At 43.0% G+C, this 22,837-nt stretch overlaps 1 pseudogene; it reads right to left on the reverse strand.

The window, feature by feature from the left end:
- Positions 1 to 11,022: 11,022 nt before the first annotated feature.
- LOC127224101 (60S ribosomal protein L27-like) lies at positions 11,023 to 11,407 on the reverse strand (annotated as a pseudogene).
- Between the last annotated feature and the right edge of the window lie 11,430 nt (positions 11,408 to 22,837).

Below are 22,837 nucleotides of genomic sequence, written 5' to 3' on the forward strand. Positions count from 1 at the left end.
GCCCTCAGACCTCAGTGTGTATTAGATCATCCCGTAGATGTGGTGAAATTTCTGGTATGGTCTTCAGCATCCATAGCCAGTGTGCCTTTGGTTTCTGGAAGAAGCCTGTAAGCAGCCTCATACAGAAATGCTGAGTCGAGACACCAGGCATTATTGATTATCCACTCTTGTCACTGACTAGAAAAGAATAAATAACCAGGCCTGTCTTCAGGGAGGCAGACCCTGCCTGTGAAGGTGGGGTTTCAGGGCTGGGCTCATGCCTGGAACATGTAGATGCTCAGTAAACATTTGTTGAATGAGCCTGGGGAGATTTTATGTGACCATGGGTGATGTCATCAAGCAGACTCTTGAGCAAGAATGGTATTGGTCTAGTGTCCATTACCTGTAACCCTGCAGGTGCCTGTATCATCTTGGATGAAGCCTTTTGACCCTCGGATTCCCACATTACATCACAAGCTCTGAGGCTCTGCCCAGCAAGCAGGTTTCTCCCAGACTACAGATTCCTTTATTTTGATGCTGGGGAATCAGACCCATGGTCCTATTTCTGTTAAACATCTGTGCCATGGAAATAAAGCTCTTGCCCAGCAACTTAACTGTTGGCATTTGTGGTAGAGTGACATTGGCCAAATTATACTGTACAAACAACAAAACAGCATCCCCAAAGTAGTTGGTATGCTAAAGGGAATTGTTATGATGCTGCGATTGAACCTGGAGCTTCCTACCTTCCAGGTTAGCTACGTCTTCCAACCAAGTTACAGCCCCTAAAACAAGTCTTAATAAACCAAAAGAAAAAAGAAAGAAATCCATTGTTAGGAACTAGCAGCCAGCTGACCCCCGCCCCCTGATGATGGGTGGGGCGCTCATGGTCATGTCATGGCTACATCAGCCTTACCTGGCAGCTCAAGCTTTACCTGGCTGCCAGAGGACTCAGTTACACATGCGCAAGCCCCCCTTTTAAAACAAGCGCGCCAAGCGCACCTCTCTCTCTTGCCCTCTCTTGCTCTCTCTCTGCCCCCTGCTCTCTCTCTCTCTCTCTCTCTCTCTCTCTCTCTCTCTCTCTCTCTCTCTCTCTCTCTCTCTCTCTCATGCTTTCGGTTGGCCACCAGCTACCCCCTCTTTCTCTCCCCTCTCTCAATAAACTCCACGTGGGCGCTGAGTCTCGTGTTTGTGTTTTATAGGCATTAGTTGCATCAAAAGAACAACATCCATGGCAAAAGCAGTCTCATAGATGAGAAACAGGTGCCCTGCCACGGAGCTACACCTCAACGGCAACACACACTCCAGGAACCAAAAGATGAGGAAGGATGCTAGTCCTGTTTTTACAAAGCACTGTTGTGCACTGTTAAAAATCACTTTATCCTTTAAATGGGCAAAGATACTGAAGAGGAGGGCAGTTTGTTTCCCCACGTGACAGCTGCGTTTCCCTGGGGTCCTGGCTGCCTTGTGCGAGATCCAATCAGCCAAGCAGCCAATCAGATGGTGGCCCCATATGCCAGCACAGAGGGCTTGAGGAAACTATAAAGTAGTTGCAGCTGCTACCTGCTAAAGCATAAACTCCCCAACCCACCCCCCACCCCTGCTCCTGAAGGTAAAGCACAGCCCCAATGGTTTCTGTCCATACTGTACCTTTTGTCATCTCAAATCTTAGTGACTAGAGATGTCCATAAGCCATTTGCATCATGAACAGAACTTCATTTCCCCTGGTGGCCTAGCATGACCCTTGTGACTGGTACAAAAGGGAAAAGTAACTGATGGCATAAACATAGACCTTTCTTTGAATAAAAGCCTTCTGCGATTAGTGCGAACACCCCTTTTCTGGCTATGAGCAGGCAGTGAGCTAACTGGGACACACTCTTTGTCTGCCTCTTTCCCACCTCTTGGTTTCAGCCTTATGATGAGTGTTGCTTGTTGCTGATGTTGAAGCTGCCACTCCATCCATATAGTTAGGTCCTGTGAGTGCTTTTCTTGTGACTTCGCTTCTGTAACCGGCAGGCTGCTTACAACTCCCACACTTCTGCAGCTCTTCTGTGGCTCTGGGCTACTTTAGTCATGTTAGTGTTTCCTCCATCCCAGGGGCTGCCCTAATGAGCACTTGATGAGACATGTCACTCATGTGGTGAGAAGCGGTGATGCCAAGAGGTCTAGGTGTTACTGTCCTCAGCCATTAACTGGTCATGTGACTCTGATTTTGAGAGGAACGTTCCTTCCTTGCACAGTGAAGTAGATGGATGAATGTGCGTGTCCCTTATGAATGGGGATTGACTCAGCTTTAGGACTGGCTACGGGAATAGTAAGGGGGGCTATGAGAAGCCCTGGGAGAGGGAGATGGGAGAGCTGAGAGCTCAGAGGAAGGAAGGGCATGCTGGGCTAATGGGATAATTGGATAATCCCCTGAGCTAGGGGCTGCCAGGCTGGGGCCAGCTGTTAGAAGCAGACACAGATAGCACAAGCCAAACAGGGTGCTGGCTCAGGAAGCAGCTTGCTGAGAGGTGGGGGATGGGCGGCAGGAGCTGGAGGGTTGGTGGAGGGACATGGAGGGAAACAAGTCCTGGGAAGACATGAGAACAGGCCCTTAGGGAGCTTGTATTCTGATCCTGTGAGCTCAGGTGACAGTTAGGGACCCTGATTCCTTTCTGTACTAGAGCCCATGGACTCACGGGTGTCCTGGCCACCAAAGACTTGTAGACACCATGAAGCCCCATGTCTGCCCCTTGGGGATTCCTACAGATGGGGCTTCTGTTTGACATGTTGTGAAATATTGCTGAACTCTTGTAAAATAGTGAGTTTGGCTCCAGGGCTCAGGGGGTCCCCCTGTTTCAGATGTGTACTGGGTCTGCATTGGATACAGGACAAAACACGTTTTGGGGAGAGGCCTGATGTAGGAGACAGGAACAGCAAAGAATAGTGGAAGCTATTCTTTAGAAGAGCTAGAAGTAAGGTAAACCATTCCTACAGGTTACTATTATTTATTTTATGTGAAAAATATGCTGTAGGATAATCCTTCTATACACTGTGAATATGTATTGCTCTCATTGGTTAATAAAAAAGCTGTTTAGCCTCTAACTGAACAGGATACAGTTAGGAGGAACAATCAAACTGGGGACTGAGATGAAGAAGGGCAGAATCAGGAGAGACAAGCCAGCTGCTGGGAAAGCAAGATGCTAGAGGACAGGTAAAGCCATGAACCATGTGGCAGTACATAGATTAATAGAAATGGGTAAACTTAAAAGTAAGAGTTAGTTATTAATAAGCCTGAGCTATTGGCTGAACATTTATAATCCATATTCAGCCCCTGAGTAGGTTGTTTGGGACCGGGCAGTTGGGACAGGGAACCTCCAGTTACATAAATATGTCTACAATGGGAACTGGAAGTCAAACTCTCAATTGAGAACACTAGCTGATTGGCTTAATGTGGCTGTCGTTGTTAGTTTGTGTCAGATACTGGACGCCTGGGTTTGATGATGCTGTCTTTGCTCTTTGAGTCAGGCTGCTCCGAGCAATGTTGCAAGTGAATGAAAAATGAGGACGTGACCATTCCTAAGTATTGTTGGAGAGAATGGTTTTGTTGTCGATAGGAGCAAGAGCACAGACAGGGGCATCTGGAAGGGTCCAGACTGAACTGGGGCATGAGAGAGAGAAGGAGTGAGGACGAGAGAGGAAGAGAGGAGAAGAGGCCAAAAGAGGAATCAGGAACTGAGAGGAGGGCCAAGAACCAAGGGACACACAGCCAAAATGGCTGGGTTATATAGGGATCAGAGGAGCTGGGGGACGGGAAGGGAAGGGAAGCTCAGGGGCTGGAGAGGGTTAGGGGAGGGAACAGGGCATCCAGCCAGGAGAACTCTGTAACTGGTACTTCTTATGCTGAGGGTCTGGTGACCAGCGTCTACTTTGATATATTAGTAGGCTCCCTTGACAGCCTTTTGCCACAGGCTTCTTTGAGACCTAACAATAAACACCAGACTTGATGCTACTTTGCCGACCATCTACTGCTCCTGTCTATGTGCTATTTGCTATTTATTCCTTTGCTTTTGTTTCCCATATACTTAACAAACTCGCTCATTTGAAACTAAAAGTAGAGCTGTTATAGATCATCATCTAGACCATACAGAACACCTATGCAGAGGACAAAAGTCAAGCAGGGACAGAACTAGGAATGAACAGATGCAAAATTCATTGCAATGTCAGATGACAGGAATTTTAGAAACACAAAAAAAGAAAATGAAACAATTGAAGAAAACATTCTGGAGCCAAAGGGCACGAGTTTTCAGAATAAAAGGGACACTGAATGGCCAGCACGACAGGCATCTCATGGTGATGTTTCCTAATGGTGAGACAAAGAAATCCTGCAAGGTCTCACACACACAGTCAGGGATCAGAATGGCTCTGGAGGCTGGCAGACCATGGGCTGTGCGGGAAGATGATGGCTGAGCTATTCTGGGGCAGGATGGCTTCTCACCTGGAACTGTACTTGTAACCAAGCATTAGACACCTACAGACAGGCAAGACTTTGAAGGACAGTGTCCCACATGTCCTCTCAGGAAGCTCCTACAGTGTGCACACCATCCAGCAGAAGGAAGGGGAGAGCCCACAAAATGAGATGCCATGGGGTCCGGGAAGCAGACACCCATCACAGGGAGGAGGCAAAGGAATTCCCCTGGCGATGCTGGCAGGAGATTCCAGCATGGCAGCCACACAGCAGGTCCTCAGAGTAGGAGCACAGGCTCTGAGACACATCCTAAGAGCAACACACTGAAAGGCCATCAAGATAATGGGCAGATAATGGGAAGGACTGCTGATAAGACCCTAGGAACACAAATGCATGGAAAAGCAAGATAATCAAAACAAAAACATGTTGGAGAGGAGAAGCAGCACTATTTCACTGCAATAGGCATTTTATTATCATAATCTCACCACAGGCTAAAAAGATGGCTCAGCCAGTAAAGTGCTTACCCCAGAAGCATGGCTTAACATTACCGAAAGCTGGCTGTGATAGTCTATGTCTATAATCGCAGGGGAGAAGATGTGGAAACAGAAGAATTTCAGGAACTTGCACAGCCAGACAGTTAATGAGCCAGCCCCTTGGCAAATGTAGTGGGAAACCCTGTCTCAAAAGTGAAGGTGGAGAAGGGTGGAGACCTGACTCAGTGGTTAAGAGCACTTGCATGCCACGGCACGTGTCTAGGGTAAGAAGACAGTATAAAGTTGGTTCTCTTCCACCTTTTCGTGGTCAGGAGGATCAGACTGAGGTTTTCACACTTTGCATGGTAAGCACCTTTACCCAAAGAGCTGTTTCACCAGCTCTTCCTATTAAGGAACATTGCAGGAGTGATGTCCTTTTGAAATTATATGGATGTGTGACTGTAACATCCATTTAAAGTTAAAATGTGTCATGAAGAGCAGTGACTTCAGCTAGTATCCACATTTTGGTGCTGCCCAGTGTTTGAGAGCACCCAGGTATGGGGGGGAGCAAAGATGCCTTTAGTATATGTGTAAAAAGCAAGTGAAGTCCTAAGAGAATGTATGTGGTTGGCATGGACACGGCCATGTCAAGGACCCATGCTTCACAAGAACCTTATCTTTATGCCCATAGATAAGCATAGTCACCTCTCCATCAAAGAAGCCTCTCCCTACAGAAGATGGAAACCATCACAGAAAACCACAACTGAACAAACACACTGCAGAGATGGGCAGATAATGGGGAGCCCAGCTCCAATGGATATATCTACATCACAACTCCTGCACCTATGGCTTAAGGAACATTGTGGAAGAGGGGGAAGGATTATGAGCCAGAATACCAGGAAGTCTCCTGTAAAGCAGTCTCTCCTAAAATGACTACATAAACAAATCTGGAACAATAGAAATATCAATGAACGTGTTAATATGAAAGCCGGTGGGATTTCACAGTCTCTCAGTCCTAGACAGCTATTAATTACTGGGGAAGGAGTGTCAGCTTTTCCCAGGGATGAGATCCATTTTTGGTTGTCCAATGCAGGATGATTAGCCTTGAAACCATTGCACATAGCACAAACAACAAAAATAGGCTCAACAGGTTGCACACATACATGCACAAACACACACACACACACATTTATCAAAGTAAAAGATGCTATCAACTTGAGGGGCTGTAGAGAGGAAATAAGGGGGAATGACATTCTATTTTAATTTAAAATCCTTTTTTTTTTTTTAAAGAAAGCAAGCTGAGCAAGCTATGGGAAGCAAGTCAGGAAACAGTGCTCCTCCATGGACTTTGCTTCATTTCCTGCCTTCAAGTTCCTATCTGAGTTCCTACCTTGACTTCCCTTAATGGTGCACTGTAATGTTGAAGAATAAGCCAAATAAACCCTTTGCTCCCCCAATTTGCTTTTGACCATGTTGTTTATCCCAACAACAGAGAATCAAACTAGGACAGGAGTCCAAGGTTACCCTGGTCTACTTAGCAAGCTCAAGGCTAGCCTGAACTATACAGTGAGAGTCTGTTTTGAAAAAGCAAGGCCTAGGCAAGTAGTTCAGAGGTACAGTGCTTGCCTGGCATGCTCAAAGGCCCCAAAGTCAATCCCTAGCTCTGCAAGGAGCAAAATTGAATCAGCAAAACAGTAGGTTCACAGGTTCAAGTCCCACCTCAGCTACCCTATGGTGTGATCCCAAGCTAGCCCCAGATTCTCTTCCATTGTATGGAAAGAGATACTTATGCAATTTTTGTTACAGTTAAAATGTTAGCACACAACAGGTTACATTTGGGAATATTTGTGTATTTACAAACACATGTATGCACACAATAGCAATTGCTGAAAAAAAAAAAAAAAAAAAAGAGCCCATGACTTTGAAGGAGAGAAGGGAGGGGGGTCTATGGAAGGGTTTGAGGGAGGAAAGGAAAGGGAGAGGTGTTGTGATTAAAATACATCTCAAAAATAAACAAAACGGAAGAAGGAAATCAAAGTAGAATGCCATAATGAAAAGAGGAGGCAATGGCCCATCTGCAGCAATGGGAAATGGTCACACCCTTGTAGGATTACGAAAGAGGAATCAGGATGCTCACTCAGAAGCTGCTGTCAAGGCCTGATTGGTGTCTACAGGAAAGCTTGCATCTTTAAGCCCTGAGCCTCACTCAATGTGACGATATTTCAAGATAGTGACTTTGAACGGGTAAAAGAAAGTAAAGTTAAGGCTGGGGCCCTGATCTAACAACATGTGTCCTTGGAAGAAGATAGTGACACAGGGGACACATGTTCACAGAGAAGAGGCCATGTAAGCACACAGAGAGAGGACAGTCATGGCACACTGAAAAAAGAAACCTCAGTTGCTGCATTACAAAAGAACATCCCATTCAGACCTTTCGGTCTTCTACGTGTATATTTAAATCTGAGCCACCCAGCAAGATGTGGTACAGTATCAATGACAGCCCCCAATGACTGCTGCCTCTCAGTGTTCAAGCTCCCATCCGGACATTGACCAGGTGGTTCCCTGGTTTACAGGGATAAACTCATTGCAAGTTGGGAACAGCATGAAGCTGAAATGCATTTGAAATGCCCGTTCTATTGAATGTCATAGTTCAGAACAATTGTGTTAGCCTACAGATAGGTGAAATAATCCAACACACAATGCATTTGATGATAAGATGTTCATGTAACACATGAACACATAAGATCTCATGTAACACAATAGTGTATGTGCTCTCAAAGCCACCTCAAAGATGAACATTCTAACACCTATAAGTTGGGGAGTATCTGCAGAGCCTTAGTGGTAGGTAGTACTCCTGAGATGAGGTAGGCAAAGGTCCAGGGCTTCTGTCCTGGTCATTCAACTTTCTCTCACCTTAAGAGAGTTTTAGCTGGGCATCGATGGCTCACGCTCTTAATCCCAGCACTCAGGAAGCAGAGGCAGGAGAATCTGTGTGAGTTCAAGGCCAGCCTGGTCTATAGAGTTCCAGGACAACCTCCAAAGCAATGCAGTGAAACCCAGTCGAGAGAGAGAGAGAGAGAGAGAGAGAGAGAGAGAGAGAGAGAGAGGGAGGGAGGGAGGGAGGGAGAGGGAGGGAGGGAGAGAGAGAGAGAGGGAGGGAGGGAGAGAGGAAGAGAGAGGGAGAGAGAGAGGGAGAGGGAGAGAGAGATCTTGTAAGGAGGCCTGTATCAGGGACCAAGATCCACAAAGCACCATTTCACTGAACTTGACATTGGGTTCCTTCAACCATAGTTAGCTAAGAACTCAGATCAACCCATCAAGACACTGTCTGACCAGAGGCATCCAGTTCTTATACCTGATCCTTGAGCACAGGAACAGCTGGATAATACATGTCTATTGTCTGAAGCCACAAATATTAAAGTAATTTGTTATGCAGTAATAGACAGTGGCACTCAACATAGGGTAACATGTGACACAGCAATAAACATCAAATACACAAGACCTGGCTCAAATGTTAATGACTTTTCCTTGACTTCTCCTTGCCCCGGGGCAACCTCTGCCTCATTTGAATGTGATAGAGCTGTTCTCATTGGTCATTTTGCACACCGGTGTCACCTTCCTTCCTGTCTTGGTGTTTGTCCTTTTCAGTAATTGGAGGCCAGCAGCCGCTTAAATTCCTTTTGGCCCTGTGTTTGGATGGAGCAAGCGTTTGGACAAATAGAGAAAGAAGTCAGTTTTAAGAAGTGAGGGCTGTGCCATGTTTAGGAACTCAGTGATGAAAGACTTTAGCTGCAAAATTAAAGCAGATGTTCAGTCTGGGAAGAATTGGTTTTGTCTGTATCAAAATGAAGCATCAGTGACAATCAGCAGCTGCCAATCCTCCTTGAAACTTGTTTCTGATGATTCCACCCTCCTCGTGGGCAGCTCAGCCTTGTTGGCAATTGTGACTGGCGACAGAGAGAGCAGCTCTTGGTCACTTGAGAGGAAAGGAAGCCAATTATTTTCTCAGGCCTCCTTGTCTCACGTTTACTCTTTCTGGGCCCTCTGCAGCAGGACTGGCTGAAGCCTGTTTCCTACACGTAGCCCCACTTATTAAAACACAGATCACATCCACAACAAACCCAGTGCAAAGGGAAGAGGAAGAAAGGGCCGCAGAGCAGAGTCACTGAGAGTTCAGGCTAAGAATAGAGAGGAACTCAGAGAGCCTCTTGGCTGTGTGACCTCCTGCAGGGACTTGGCAAGAGGCCTGTGCAGCTTTGCTTTTTCTAGGCTTTTACAAAGAAGGAGCTGGACTGGGAGGCAGGAGACTAGGTACCAGGCTGTGTTCTGACGGGCCTCTCTTGGTGACCTTGGGTATGTCATTCTTTCTAGGCCTCCGTTCCTTGTTTGTAAAAGTAACGGGTTGGACTAGGCTCCAAATTTTTTAAAAAGATGTATTTATTTTTATTTCATGGGTGTGGGCAATCTGCCTGCTTGTTTATACTCGCCTAGTGCATGCAGTGCCTGTGGGGACCAGCAGAGGGCATCAATCCCCTGGAACTTGGGTGACAGAAAATTATAAACTACAGTGTTGGTGCTGGACTCTGGAAGAGCAGACAGTGCTCTTATCTACTAAGCTCTCTCCAGACCCTAGACAAGACTTTTAACCAATCCAGAGAAGAAACGGGAATGCAGTATGAATGATGTCTGGGTCAGGGCAGAGCAGCCTGCCTTCTCACCCTTCTCTTAAATGCCAGATTTCGTTGACTTCTACTTCCTCGTGCACAAAATAAGATGTTGTGTTTGGTCATCCTATCCTTCAATAAACCAGGAGCCTGGCTTGGTGGTAGAGACACAACGGTGAGTCAGAAAGCTGAGTTCTGCAGTTTCCAGTTTATTGGACCTGGAAGGGAGAGAGAAAAATATATATATATATATGAGCTACAGTCAATTATATAACTTAAGGTGTAATTTGATGCCAGGCTAAATGTAATGAGGAGAGATTTACTTGTCCTCAGTGAATGAGGAATAACTACAATCTCCATCAGTTTCAAAGTCTGGGATCAGTCTTGGTGGCAGAGAGAAACACATCTAAGAGATAACCCAAACCAGAGGACACTAAGTCCAAGCGGCAGGGAGCCATGAAAGCCCACTTTCTGTCAGGGAACAAACATCTCTTGTTGATTGGCTCTGAATCCCTACTAAGTCTGGAGGCCTACTAAGCTGATGATAGGCTTCCTTAATTCAGACATCCACCTTGCCTCCAAGAGCTGAATGTTTGTAACTTATAAAATGGGGGCCTTGGATGATACCAGACATCCCCTTGAGTGCCCAGAAGTATGGCCAAAAGTTGATTCTTTGTAAGAATTTATGCTTTATAATAAACTTGATGTTTACTACTATGAAATAAGAGCTGTGAGACATTAGACGTGCTACCATGTTTTCTAAACCTGCTATGTTCCTTTAAAATAATTTTTACAAATACACACACAAAAAAAAAACCCTAACGTCAGTACATAATTTTTGGAAGTAAAATACTTCATAATACCACATAATAATCACTTACAGAGTGTACGGAAAAAGTTTTGACTACCGAAGACATGTTTGTACAATATCATGACTTTAATTAATGCTACTCAATCTTACATTTTGAAAGGGTAAAATAGATAATTTTGTTATATGTAAACTTTGTATCATAATGTTAAAACCTAATGTAACTTACTAAAAGGCATTGAAGTTTACATGTTAGAGGCATCAGTCTTGTGGTTCAGGAATGTACCTTTTGTTGTGTTGTGTTGGATTTTTGTTTTTTATTTGTTTTCATTTGGTTTGATTTTTTTTTTGACATGGCATCTTGTTATACAGTCTAAGCCCCCTCAAAACTCAAGTTACTTATGCCTTTCCTCAAGATTTATGATAGAAGGTATGTGTCACCCCACTCATCTGTAAAGCATATCTTAATATTAATATATTTCCAACCCAACCTAGAACTTCTGATCTCCTCTAAAGACAACTATTTTTTTTGTCTTCTAGAAATAGTCTGGATATACCAAATACCTCTTAAAATCCAACACACACACACACACACACACACACACACACACACATATATAAAAACTTTTAGTGATGGAAACAAAAATGTACCTAAAAGCAAAGCTCCTGGAGAAACCATTTGCTCTTCCCTGTCTTGTATTGTTCCTCAAACTTGTGTTTCAGGACTGGGTCTCTAAAGACATCCTTGCTGACAACAGTTTTGTCCAAGGGGATGTCACAGAGTTCCTATGGGCATGAGGTGATTGTAGTTATAAACTTTCACAAAGGAATTGGTCTTTGCTCTCTTTGATATTTTCTTCCTGCGCATGGAAACTGTCACCATTTGGGGACAGCAGTCAATTCCAGCCACCAGGGCATAGCTGTAAGGGCAGTCTGAGGTGCCATCATCAATGTCCTTCACAATGACAGCTTTGTGTCTGGAGTAGCATCCAGACACGACCAACACCATGTCCCAGGATTTTATGAACTTGCCCATTTTGACAGCAACCAGCTGGTACCCTGCAGAAAGGTTATCATGTATTTTTATTTTAATGCAAATAGAAAGACGTGCTACGCTGTTCTTTGCTCTTTTTTCTTAATTGTGTGCCTCTTGATGATGTGTGACAGCATACGCGCACTCACGCTTTTCCTTCCCCCCATCTAAAACCCACAGAAGAACCTAGGGGCGTGTTTAATGAGTTCCCACATTGATAAACAAGCTGGTGCATCTAGTCTTTTACTAGAAAACAATGCTGTAGTAAATATTCATTCACTTACCATCTCAGCACACGCAGGAACCTTTCATGTATGGGATGATTTCATAGTTACATGGTGCAATGCCCAAAGTTAGGGTGTATCAAATGTTAGCACTTTTGAATAGACTTCCATAGAATCTATACCAATTTACACCCCTACCAAGAATTTATTCAATCACTGTTTTAATTCAACCAATATTTGTGTCATGCATAATTATAGGCCTTGAGGTACACAACAATTAAATGATAAAGACAACACCAAAGACCTTTCCTACTGAAACATCCTGCCTGTGAGAGACAGAACAGAGGGAAAAGTAATATATGTAGCATATTAAGGGGTACTAAATTCTAGAACCAAAATAAAGCTTGGCACAAAGCCTGACAATTGGAGATGGATCTCTAAGACCTACATGAAAAAGAGAGGAGCTCCAGCCAAGTACCCTGAACCTCCACATGAGCCCTGTGGAACACTCCTCCTCAATAAGTAAATAAATGATGAAAAGAAAATTGAGACACAGTCCTGCTAGGTTCCTCAAGTTGATCTTGAACTTAGAGCTCATGTGGTCCTCTGCCTAAGCCTCTGAATAGCTGGGATTACAGATGTACCTCACCATGTCAGTCAAGGTCAAAGGTTAAGTGGGTAGTTAGTGTTTGAAAACTCTAAGCTTCTACCTTCTCATCTGTGAACCCAGACAATAATAGCACATACACCAGAGGAGACTGTTGAAAGAATCCAGTGAGATTATGTAATTTATTATAAACAGCCTTATAGTGGACAGCACTGTGCCCCATGGAAGGACAATTTGGCCACAAGGGAGCAAGATCCTGGGAGATCAGCAACAGAGCAACCAGACCCCAGGCCCCCTGAGCCTGCACACCATGTACTATGAAATCTCCAAGGAACCAAAAAGCACTGGACTCTAGCAAGTACAGGGAGGCAGGGGAGAGGGGGAACCTTCTAGAAGCAGGCTGCCTGACTCAGGCCTATGGCCGAGCCTGCTGGGGCTTACAAGACATCCACTTCCAGGATGGTGCACTCAGCCAAAGGCAACAAGCTCGCTGGCTGCCCTGGCCCATCTGATCCGAAAAGACTCTCCCAAAGCCTGGACTCTCATTGGGTTCAGTCCAAAGAATCTCTTGCAGGGAAGATAAGCAGCTCTTGAGACGAAGCTGTAGAAATACACAGACCCAGAGGTGCGCGAGCATCTGTGCGCCTGGGTGAGACTCAAGTGTGCTGAGGGTATGGCGGTCATTTCCCCTCAACTCTTCCTGTGTGTCCTTGTCTCACCCCGTGGCACCTCCTCTTCTGTCTACAATGAGATCCCTACCTCTTCTCTCTTCGGCTCCCCAGAGCCCTGTCCTTGTCTGGGTTCTAGCCCTTCTTCAACAAGAGAGTCCTTCCTTCTACTCTTTGTCCTTAACTCCAAAATCTTTATTACTAAAAAGCAGTAAATAAAAAAGAGAAACATCTTCGTCCTGAATTGAACATTATGTTCATATACATGAACATTATGGTGCATATACATGCACCAAAATATCATCTGGTGCCCATATATATGTACTATTCTGTTGTGTCAATTCAATTTTAAAGTACAAAATATACCCACATACACAAATATAATGTTCTTAAAAAGAAAAAATGGGTGTGTTGTAATAGCATCTGATCTAACAAGCATGATTCAAAACAATTTTTTGTTGGGTTTTTGATGTTTTGTTTTAAGGCAGACTCTCACTGGCTATGTAAACCAGACAGGTCTTGAACTCACTGAGATCCGGTACCTCTGCCTTCAAGTGCTAGGATTAAAGGAGCCACCATGCCCGGCTTGTGAGAACTTGGCCTCAGAAGAACAAAAGATATTAGAGCTATGTTTAATATGTGTATTTCCCATTTCCATTTTGGTTTCAACTGTGGGCAGTTATGTTAACAAATGAACTTTTTGCTGGTATCAGGCCCCCCTCCCCCTAAAAATATCTTTAAAACTCCAAGTTATATGTATCTTTCCAGGAGGCACCCACAACCCTTTCCTGTTTTTATTTCAGACAGGATTCCTTGTTATTTAGCCCAGGCTATCCTGGAATCTGCACTACTCCTGATTCAGCCAACCAAGACCTGTGACCAAACACCTCTAGAATCTGTGTTCAAAACCGTATCCCTCCTGACTAGAGCCTAGGGCACCCACACATGAGATCAGGGACTTGGGAATAATCTGTGATAATTACTGACTACGTCATTGTCCTTGTTGGAAAAACAGTATGAAGTCTAAATTTTTTCTTCTTTGATTGTTAGGTTAACAACAGACTGGAGTCGTAGTGCAACATTGGCCTAGCAATATAAACAAGTGATGAATAGGTAGATGAATAAATAAAGCAAGCAAACAAGCAGTTGGAGACGCTTAGCATTTTAGTTGGAAAAAAAAAAAAAACTTAATCTACCAAGCCTGCTTAGATTCCAGTCCCTGACAGAGCACTGTTGTGTCAGCGCTGTGTTCTAGCATACTAACACTGGAGGGATGCCACTGTTTTGACAGAGTTCAGTGACTTTCCATTGTGCTGTGGGAAAATTTGACAGCTGACTCTGGCTGAATCATAGCCCAGAGGTCCTGAATACAGAACTCTTTCTGAAGAGTCTTTTCCAGAAGTGTGAACCTGGCAAACTCCAATTGGTATAGCCTTTTTGTTTGCTTGTTTGCTTGTTTGTTTGTTTGTTTGTTTTGCTTTGTTTTAAATGCGTCTAATGTTGACTGCATCAAGCAATTTTTGTAGGTGCTTGAGCTGGCTAGTGACTGGTGGTCCTAGGTTTTATAAGAAAGCATGCTGAGGGACTGGAGAGATGGCTCAGCAGTTAAGATCACTGGCTGCTCTTCCAGAGGACCCAGGTTCAATTCCCAACACCGACATGACAGCTGACAACTATCTGTGCTCCTGTCACAGGGAATCTGATGCCCTCATACAGACAGGTCTGCAGGCAAAATACCAAAGTATTTTTTAAATAAAGGCAAATATTTTTTAAAAGAAAGAAAGGCTGAGCAGGCTATGAGGAGCAAGCCAGTAAGCAGCACCCTTCATGGCCTCTGCATCAGTTCCTGCCTCCAGGCTCCTGCCCTGTTTGAGTTCCTATCCTGATTTTCTCTAATGATGAATAGTGATGTGAAAGCATAACCCAGATAAACCTTTTCCTCCCCAACTTGCTTTTGGCAGTGCTGTTTCATGATAGCAATAGTAACCTTGACTAAGACATTCTTTTCATTGATTCCTTAGAACCATCCAGTACTGAATAATCTGTCCCTGGGTGTGAGGTGCTAGGATTCACTGTGAACATTCGAACTACTATAGTGTATGAAAATACAGCGTCAGGATTCCAGACTTACAGCCATGAATATCACAGATCACCTACACTGTTGTTGATTCTCCAGTAAAAAAAACACAGATGAACAGATTTCTGTTCCATCCAAGAAACATGCTTCACCATCAAGAATAGATATCACTTGAGATAAAAGGATGGAAAAGGATATTCCAAGAAAAATGGTCCAAGAAGCAATCGTGTAGCCATTTTAATATAAGATAAAATGTACTTCAAACCAAAACTAATCCTATGAGATAAAGACACTACATATACATCAAAGGAAAAATCCACCACCAATTCTTAGCATCTATGTACCAAACACAAGGGCACCCAAGTTCATAAAGGAAACACTATTATAGCTAAAACTATATATTAATCCTTAGACAGTGATGGTGGGAGATTTCAATTCCAAACTCTTATGAATAGCCAGGTCATGTGGACAAAAAAATGAAACAAAAATGTTGGAGCTAAATTATGTCATAAATCAAATGGACCTAGAAGACATTTACAGAACATTCCACAAAAACTACAGAATATACTTCTTCTCAGCAGTCCATAAAACTTTCTCCAAAACTGACAGCATACCAGGACACAAAGCAAATAGCAACAGATACAAGAAATTTGAAATAACACCCTGCATCCTATCTGGTCACAGGAAGTATACAAACTTGAACATATCCAAACCTATGTGGCATACATGTTGAAGGCATTTCTAAGAGGCAAGTGCATATACAGTCCACATTAAGGGGAAAAAAACTGGGGAGCTCTCATATTAGTAACTAGTGACACACCTAAAAATCTCTAAAACAAGAAATAATAATAAAAAAAGATTAGATGGCAAGACATAACCAAACTGTAGCCTAAGATCTAGAAGATAGAAACAAACAAAAGAAACAATATCAAAAAAAAAAAAATCAATGAAACAAAAAGTTGGTTCTTTGAGAAAAATCAACAATGTTAATTAACCTTCCTTTAGCCAAATTAACAAAAAAGATTGAGAGAAAAGATGCACATGAAAAAAACAGAGACAAAAGGAAGATGTTACAAAACACACCAAGGAAATTTAGAGAATCATAAAGACTCACTTTAAAAATCTTCACCTAACTGGAAAACCGGAAAGAAATGAATGAAATTATATATATGACTTACCAAAGTTAAATCAAGCTCAAATAAGCAATTAGTTCAAATGAACAGACCTTTTACCCCTCAAAGTGAAATTTTTAAAATTTCTGATTTTAATTTCTGATACTTCTGGGCAATCCTTCCCTGAGTATTTAAAAACTTGCCCACCATTTTTTGAGAAATACTGGCTAATGGTTTTTAAATGTTACAATTAAAACAGGAAACTCTACTAGAATATGTAGATTACTTGTAAGGATTTCCCACAGTGTAGCCTGTCCAGGAAGCACCCCCAATGACATCATAAAAGAAAATACTTGTTCCTTCCTGTACAAAGTGTGATCATAGGACTGAGCCTGGACAATCACAGTAACCATAAACTAATATCACAGAGCTATAGCCCTGGAAATCCATCCCCCACCCAGAGTCAAACATTGGCCAATCAGGACTGCCTTAATATGCACGGTGGGAATTACATGGGGAAGGACTCACATTGAAAAGATGACAGCTCCTAAATTAAAAGCACCACAGGGCACTATCTACAAGCAGATCACTTTTCAGTCATTACCCTTGTCACTATGTACTCAGTAAACTTACTTTATTGACCTTGGGTGAATTCTTTCCCGCCTGTGATTCTGACCCACCACAACTTTCTAATTACCAGCTTGGCTTCAGAATTTTGCCTGGAAAATACCATCCTGACTCTCAACCCCCTCAGATATAAAGTATTCCCCTGAAGCACAAATTTGTAATGACAGGTGGCTTACCTGGGGTTTCAGTCACAGCAAGGTCAAAGTAGAAGCTAACTGAAGACTGGCAATTCCATTGTTCAAGAGCCTAAGACCCACCAGTAGCTAGCTAAAACTGCTGTGGGTGGTGAACTATTACAGAATATGGCTACATACTTGCAGACTTGTAACAAAGGCTCTAATTAGGAATAGAGCTTGAGTGCCTAGTCTGGATCATGGAACATCAAACCACTTTAAGATCAATAAATGTCCATTCTTGCCCTATAAAAGGCATTTAGGCAGTGTCTGCATTAACAACAGGCAGCTGCTGAAGTCCCTGGCAATTCCTAGGAAAAACCCTCTCACTGATAGTTTATGACTCAATATAATTAGATCACACAAACAATCAATGGCCCTCCCGGATGAATGCCCTGGCCTTGGCAGCCAGTTATGAGTTGCTAAAAGGAGCTAAAGATACTATATTTGAGTAACAAATCACCATATTTGTACAATATTATGCCTCACATCCTGATGGAACAAAAGGACAGATGCTGGCTGACTGCTATCGGACTGGGTAAATATCAGACTGCACAATCTGACAACTCCAATGTGACTTTTCAAACAACATTGGATTTAAATCCCCACCACTCTGATGCCTGCAAGTCTCTGACCCCACCCCAGAATTACATACAAGCTTTCTTCCCCCCCCCCCATCAAATTAGGTCTGGCATACCATCTGGAAATGGCTTTCTAGACCTCAGAAGATACAATACTGGCCATGCACTAGTGACTATGCAGAGGTCATTGGACCCAACCTTCCACATAGATACAAGAAACTGAATCAATAGCTCTCTCCTGAACTCTGGAGCCTTTAAAAGAGAAATGACCTAACATTTATACTGGCTCAAAATAACATTATCCATGGAGCCATATGAAAAAGGACAGGGCTCCAATCTCTAAATAATAAAGATATAAAAATTTAGGAGGCATATAAACTCTTGGACGCTGTCCTCATGCGAGAAGAGGTAGCCATCACACATTGCTCCAGACATCGTAAATGAAACCACATTACCACCCGAGCCAGTTAGTCAGCAGCAGGTAAAATATGTTTGAGTCTTCTGAGACTTGGAATGGACTCTTTTCTATCTTGAATACTTAGAAGTTGAACCCAAGAGTGGAATTTTTAAAGAATAGGACCCTCCCTTTCAATGGGAGCTAAGTTCTCAGGGAACTGTTTTGGTACCCAAAACTTTGTGTTTCCTGAAACCAGAAATATCCATCAAGCCTGTCACTGTGGGGAAGGTGTATTAACTGAATTTTTAAGCCATACCATAGAAGGCCAGACAATAAAGAGGTGACAGACAATTACAAATAGAAACTTTAAACACAGAAGCTTCTTTTAATGAGACCAGAAGTATCATCCTTCTCCAACTCAGTGAGACTCAGACTCAAAAGGGAGTCCTGCCAACCACCAGCTAACCAAGTGTGGTTTTTTTTGTTTGTTTGCTCCATCACATTAACATTACAATAAGCAAGACGCTCTTCAAATGCTGGACTCTGGCAGATTCTATTTCCCCTTGCATTTGGCAGCAGTGGACAGAGGGAGGCAGCAGGCTGAAGCTGCTACAAGCAGCATCCTCTAGTGTTCCTGTCCCTGTGCCTTGGGCTCTTAGCAGAGGCCTGTGTTACAGCTGGGTTATTTGAAACCCTTGGCCCTGGAAACATAATAGCTTACTGGAACTCCTCCAGTGACAAATACAGTTTCTTTTCTTGGCTCCTTTTGACTTTTTAATCCTTCCATGGGCTCAATTCTCAGCCTCCCCCTCCACACCTCTACTCCCATTGTTACTCTTCTTCCTGGCTGGGCTGCTCAGAAACCATGAATCTGTTTCTTCAGCTGTCAGACGTCTGGCCAGATGACCGATTCCATAGTAGGGACTCTTCTGGTTGCTTGTCAGGATCAATTAGATACAGTGTGTCTGCCCGACCAGGATACCTGCCTCTCTGCTGCCACATGTCATCTCTGTTTGATGCCGTTTTCTCCACGTCAGCTCACACCACTGAAAGGAGACAAACAGTCTCTGGAGAGAAGCCTGTCATTGGGTAACACAAGAGTATCTCCCTGCTGACTCACTGAGCTAGCCTAAGCAGACTAATTATAGTGCAGGAAGGGATGTCTGGGTCAACACGACCATTTGTTTGTTTGGACCAATCACAGCCTTGCCTCTTAGTACCAATCTGTCACTGAGGATTGTGTTTTGAACCAATCTGGACCCTGCTTCTTAGTACCAACAGAGTCATCAAGACTTGAATTTGGTCAGGCAGCAGTGGCTCATGCCTTTAATCCCAGCACTCAGGAGGCACAGGCAGGCAGATCTCTGTGAGTTTGAAGTCAGCATGGTCTACAAAGTGAGTTCCGGGACAGTCTCCAAAGATACACAGAGAAACCCTGTCTTGAATTGGATTTCTTGTTTGACTATAGGCCAACTCTAAAGCAACTCAAAGTTCTAGAAAAGCCAAAATACATTCTGGGAATCACTCTTGGATAAATTCTTGCATATTTAAACTTCAGCTTGTTACTTCATACGCATCTCTCTCTCTCTCTCTCTCTTTTGTGGAAAGGAATATGCAAATCAGAATTGCTAACAGAGATTGGGAGGGAGTAAGAAGAAAGTAAAAAATATAGAAAAATACCATCCAATTGGCACAAGGTGTAATTAAAGTATTTTCAAGTTTTTTCTTTATATACGACTCAACTCTGCAGGCTGACAGCTTTAAAAGACTCAGTTCCGAATCTTACCATACTGAGGCCTATTGTATTCTCCTGGAATAGAGTTTATATTAAACTCGGTGTACTTTAAAATGAGTTTATCTTCCTCCTACGATACACTTCTTGACTTTCCACTATTCAAAAACTACAGTCACTTCCTTTGTTCTTCCTTCCAACCTGTTACTGTCACTTTGCTTTTGAAACACCTTGCATTCTGTCCCTTCCTAGCTTTCTCTGTGTCTAGCACGGTCAGCTTCCTCCTGTCTGCACCCTTGTATTAACCGGGAGGCTGCATTTGCTAGGAAGCAATTGCTCCCATTTAAGTTTGTCTTCCAGTTACTTTTTCTACAATAACACTCCCACCATGGTCATGTATTTGTTCTTTGTAGATAGTTGGTGGCCTCTGCAAGTAACCCAAGTTATTTGGTAAGCTAAGATAGAAAGGCTGTAAATTCAAAGCCAACCTGGGCTACATGATGAATTGAAATTCAGCCTAGGCAACCTAGCAAGACCTGTCTCAAAATAAAAATAAAGTCCAAGGCTCACTGGAAGTGCACTTATCCTGACACAAGGCCCTGAACTCAATCCTTAGTGGCCACCACATCCCAGAATAATTTGTGTGCCTTTCTCTTCATTAGATCACCAGTGTTGGCAGTTCTTAGTGCCAGAGACTTGTGGGTGGCTGTGTGACTTCATTTACTTAATGGTTCTGTGCAAATTCTCCTTATGCATTAAGAGAAGAAATAGTCCATGTTGGTTATCTCTAATCTACAAATCTGCAATCCAAGGCAGCAGGGCAATGGGGCTCAGGGAAGTTCATACATGGAAGCATTTCAGATCACAGACTTTTTGCCTTAGAGATGTTCAACTACTGAATCTAGGAAAAATACTCTAAGCTCACTTCTCTTTTTAGATTAAAAAAACAAAAATCAAATGTTTCAAACTTGAAATACTTCTAGTCCCAAGAATTTTGGATAAGGGATAGTCTAGCTGTTTCTTCATTGAATCATTATTTTAATGTGGCCTTTTTATAAGTTAAAATTCTGATATCCTTTTTCATATATATTAGTTTGATATGTTATACTATGCAAACAAGTTAGTGCTTTCTTATTTGGGGAAAGTTCATTTTTTCCCCCTGACTTTTACAGGAAATTGTCTATTACCTGGCCCCTTCACTCCCTTGCAGATTGATCCCCCCCCCCAGTATAATCTTCCATTCCCATTAGGCCAAACCCTGCTCCTTGGTCAGCGCACATATCTGGAACTTTGTACTCACCCTGCCTTTTAGATGCTGCTCTCTCAGATTCTGCTCATTCTTGTTGACAGAATCATTTCTTCTCCAGGGTGTCTCCACTAGTTCCCTCTATACTCACCCCAGTCTTCTCTGAGCTTCGCTGGCATTTAGACTACATCTCTGGGTTTGTAACACACTGTTGTACTCATCTTCTCTCTCCAATAAGAGGATAATGAGTGTCTTGTATTTCTTTCGTATCTCACATTTCATATCCTCTTTCTGCATGGATTGGTGTTTATTTATCCACTTAGTGAGCATTCCTCTACACATATTGTGTTTGTTTCTTTTAAGTGAGCTTGACACAAGCTGCAGTCACCTGAGAGGAGGGAGCCTCAACTGAGAAAAGCCTCCATAAAATGGAGCCGTAGGCAAGCCTGGAAGGCATTTTCTAAATAGTGATTGATAGGAGAGGGCCCAGACCACGGTGGGTGGGGCCACCCCAGGGCTTGTGGTCCTGATGCTATAAGAAAGCAGGTTGAACAAGCCACAAAGAGGAAGCCAGTAAGCAGCATTCCTCCATGGCCTCTGCATCAGCTCCTGCCTCTAGATTCCTGCCATGTTTGAGTTCCTGCCCTGAATTCTTTAAGTGATGAACTGAGATAGGGAAGTGTAAGCCAAATAAACCCTTTCCTCCTCCCATTGCTTTTGGTCATGGTGTTTCATCACAACAATAGTAACCCTAACTAAGACACACATTGAATATAGAATAGTAGGCAACAAGCTGCAATACTTAACACAAGGTCATCCAATTGCCAGCTACTTACATTCCACTGGAGAGAGAGGGATGTGAATAGTTATTTATGTAATCAGTACTTAGAATATTTCATAGCGATTACTAGGTCCTGAGCACAGAATAAGCGGAGTTGACTGGAAGTAAGGACTCCTGGTCTGCAGTAATAGCTGTAGTGAGATATGAGAAAAGCCTGAACGGACACTCTAGAAATAGAAAGGATGAACGCAAGAGTCAGTGTAGAACTTTTCAAAGCAAAGGAATTGTAACCACAGATCATAAATGAGCCCTTAAAAATAACTTAGGTTTTTTTTTGTTGTTGTTGTTTTGTTTTGTTTTTTACTTGAGCACTAATGTATGTTTGGCCTTGATTGTCAACTTGGTGGTGTTTAGAGTCAGCTAGGAAACAGCTCTCTGTGAGGTCATTTCCAGAGAGGGTTAACTGAACAAAGAAAAACACACTCTGTCCAGAGAACCTCCTGGGGGGTGGCCAGAAAGAAAGAGGTTCCAGAAAAAAAGCAGTGTATGCCTATGGCTTCCTGTCTTCATTTATTCTTTTAGAGTAAGTATGTCCATCATCACTGCTGTCCTCTGTTGACACCCTGACATCCCATTCCAGCTTCTTTGGCCAGCCACCATGGGCTGATCTTCTGGGCCTGCTGCACCAGACTGGGACTAGTGAGGCAGCTACCAGATACCAGATTTTTTGCTCTTCTGATATAAAAAACAGCCATTACTAGACTACCCAGCCTGTACTGTATAAACAACACACACACACACACACACAATTGATTCTGCTCCATCTGGAGAACCTTAACTAATACAGATTGTTTTGCTACCAAGAGTGGTCCTTAAGGAATAGAATTGTAAGGGTAAATGTTTCTATTAGATCCAGAAGGCTTTTTGGAATGGACTCTAATTTGACTATACCTATGGTTGCAAAAGTTTCTCTTGATAATAGAGGAGACATCTGTGGGGCAAACTCTTTAATGAATTACATAAGATAAATGAGTTGTGACTCCCGATTCACTACTTATGACAGACAAGGGATTTAATGATTCTATATAAAAAGCTCTTAGATATTTCTGGAAAGCTAAGAAATACAATGATGTTGGCCTGATGGTGCTGGCATTGCTAGATAAAATAACAAAGGAAAAGAATGAGCCCAGAGATACAATTTTCCAGTT

The sequence above is a fragment of the Phodopus roborovskii genome, unplaced genomic scaffold, assembly GCF_943737965.1.
Source record: "Phodopus roborovskii unplaced genomic scaffold, PHOROB, whole genome shotgun sequence".
NCBI classification, from domain to species: domain Eukaryota; kingdom Metazoa; phylum Chordata; class Mammalia; order Rodentia; family Cricetidae; genus Phodopus; species Phodopus roborovskii.